The following is a 3,472-nucleotide window of genomic DNA, read 5'->3' as shown; positions in this document are numbered from 1 at the left end:
GCCTAACTAAGCATTATTTCTGAATACGCAACTCAAGTTGAGTGTTATTTTCGCTTTCATTTTTTACGTGTTTTTTTTTCTAATTTCGCAAAATGTTGTACTTGTGAAAAAAAAAAATGGCTGGCTGTAACTGTATTATTGTGCCTTGCATTCAAGGCACAATAACACATAATGTCTGTAACATGCAAAGCCATAAAGAATAAAAAAAAAACCACACACTTCACTGAAGGTTTTGTTGTGATAAGAGCCTGCTGCATTTACCAAGGACATACACTTCCCAGTTCATCCTAAAAAGGGTACTACTGGGTGGACCTCTTCGGTGAAGTAGTCTTCAGGCTGCGTCTAGTCCATGTATACTACATCCCTAAAGTGGGGATATATAGAAAACGACTTAGGCTATTGTGGAGGCTACCATCATCCCTGGATGAAACTTTCTGGTATGAGGATTCAGGAAGTGGCAACTTCAGAGCAGTACGCACCACTTCCATGAAAGCCTTCGGAGTCTGAGACAAACTCTGACCCTGGGGTTCCTCAGGCACAAAGTCTTCGGAAGATGAGCACTCCGCCTCCTCCTCTTCAGGTGCGCAGTTGTCTGCTTCTGTGTCACCCTCCAAATTTTCTCCTCCGTAATTAATGGAGAGGTGAATGGGAATTCCTCTATTTGCAAGCAACACAGCCCATACTAGTAAGTATAGTTAGTCTCTTTGACAAAAGACATAAGTCCATCTAATTCAAACAAAAGTAACCCAAGAGCTGTTGTCTCTCCATTAAAGCAGACAAAAAATCCTCCCTAATGACATAGGAGTAAGGTGCCCCAGAGGTAAAGGAAGTAGCCGATGAAAGTAAGGGAGCAGAGCCACTAGGACGCCCAGGGGAAAACAATACTGTGGAGCTACGTCTAGGTCAATCCTGACCCAATGGAGAAGTCCAAGACCCTTCTCCCTGTGTGTTCCCTCCTCTCCGCCATCTGTAAGACATAGGCCTGCTGATTCTCAATCCTTCTACATTTGGTGTTTAAAGCCTCCAGTACAGCTGGGTAGTGCTCAGGGTGGCCTGGGAAGCTATGGTACAACCAGTGAAGTAGTAGGTCTTTAAAATAAGAAATGTAAGCAAAATTAAAAAGAAAAAGCACTATAGAGGCGCACTATCCTATCCTGCGCTGCAGGGGGATCACTGGGAGATGGCCTCAGTATGTAAGGCACTTAGCAGTCCATGCCAAAAGACCCCCTCAGGGGTCCAATCATCACCCATTAAAACAGGCTGTGCCTCTAAGGGTCTTCAGGGACTCTGCTTTCCAGACCTGTATAGCACACCCTACCGATCCCCAAGGCAAACATACCATTGCTCAGGGTCGTGTTCCGCAAGGTACAGTGCCGTCCGACAAGGTTATAGGCTGTCCCTGCATGTCCAGGGTAGTTATCTGAGTACCATTCCTGAGCACTGAAAAGCCAAAGATAATGGATCTGGAAAAAGTCTCCCAATTTCAGAACCCTAGAGAAGCTAACTACACTTTTGTGTAGAGTGCGCACAGACATGACCATCACCTAAGGCACTAGCAAACAGACGTCTTGCCTAACAGGGAGGAGTTATGCCTAGAAGGGGATTTCCTGTCTTTTTTTTTGCCAGTGTCCAATTACCTGAAGCTGACAGCATAACCTTATAGTCACGGATATGAAGTTGCTTTATGTCCCATCATGTACAATTAAAAAATAACAGACCTGCTGGCAGGATCAACAGGTAATCCTAAAGGAGATTTAGAATAATAAAACAGCTGTGTTAATACTAGTGACAGGAGAGGTGGACAGGATGGCTGTTGTGCAGAAGAGCCAAAGATCTAATGGGAGTGCAAGAAGTCTATAGAAAAGCTATATGTTCAGTTTAAAGAATAGGCAGGAGATCGCATACACCACCCGCAAATTTTTCTTTAAAGAAAAATTCTGTTTGGAACACGGCTGCATAAATTCCAAGCTATACATACTTGACAAGCAATGATAGAAGGCTATTGCTGGACTTCTTAAAAGACAATTCACTGAAAAAAATAAATAAAAAATGTACAAACTTCACAGAAAAAAAAAAAAAAAAAAAAAAAGAACAAAAAAGAAACATCTTTATTTTACAAATTTAAAAACATAAATAATATTTACATGTGTTTAAACTCCAGCTTACAACAATGAACGTGGGTTACAAAACTTTGGCTGGCTAAAACCGCAACTGTAACAGCGAACAGTATCTTTCCAATGCTTTTGGCCATTCTGATTAATTATTTATTTTTTTATTATTAAACAAGGACACAGCAAGGAGTAAGGGCAGTGCTTGTTCTCATTTCTGTGGCTTAGCCAATAGACATAAAAATAGGACACACTTTACAGTAAAAAAAAAAAAGTTTAAACGCCATATCCCTGAGACTTAAAATGGCATAGGGAAGACCTTTCAATCTCACACATCTTGATAGTAAAAAATAAACAAAAAAGTATTTCTGAATAATTTTCTGATTGAATTTCATAGCCTACAATAAATACAATTTTGTTACATAATAGAAGGCTTTTTCTTTTCTAAATAAATTATAGTTATTTGCACCTTGTTAGGCTGGTCAGGTTTTGTGATAAGCAGACATGGCATGTCCTACAATAAAATGCAGCAAAATAGTGAAATGTAATATACTTTTATTAAAAATTTACACCCAAAATCATAAAGTCCAATAAATCATAAGTCTTTTTTTTTTTCATTGTAACTGGAGTGGACTGACTTCTCACTGGAATCTTTACTGTTACCAAGGAGATCCTATCATATTCCTGTCATAGCCGTGGCAGAGAGAAATTAGCTTCTCTGCCAAACAACCGCTGTGCCACCGAATATTCCCATGTACGCAGAGTAAATCAGGGGACACACGATAGGCATTTCTGTATTCTACAACCTTGAGTGTATCCTTCAAATACAAAGAACACTCCAGAAATAGTAACTTACTTTAAAAAGAAAGCTACACTTGTTACAGACCTTTTTGGTACGGCACCATGTCTCCTTAAAGCAACACGGTCACTTCTCTGAACACACAATAAATAAAATAGAATAATAATTCAGGCATATGCATCCAGCAATAGGAGAGGATAAAAGAATGGCACTGGCAAGCAGCAAGTACATTTTTGTTCTCTTACAGAGCTAGCAACACCGCGCTACCTTCCCAACACTTCCTGGTGTGTCAGATAGTGCGTCTCCCCACTGGAGGCAGTGGTCCCTCCCTCTGGCTGCTACAACACTAGACTAGAACTCAGTGGCCAGTTGGCAGAATCATGGTGCCCAGTAGGGAACATGCTATCCGAAGCACCCAAAAGTGTCAGATAGCAACAGCACGGCTAGCTCTGCAAAAGAGTGAAGTATAGACTCACCAACCCTTTACTATTGTGTGCAGTATGTTATTTAAAAGAAGCAACATGGTCCCTTTAGGCCTCTAAATGGCTCCTTTTACAGTATGAAA

This window comes from Pelophylax lessonae, assembly GCF_965119305.1.
Source record: "Pelophylax lessonae genome assembly, chromosome: 4".
NCBI classification, from domain to species: Eukaryota; Metazoa; Chordata; class Amphibia; order Anura; family Ranidae; genus Pelophylax; species Pelophylax lessonae.
This window is presented reverse-complemented; position numbering follows the sequence as displayed.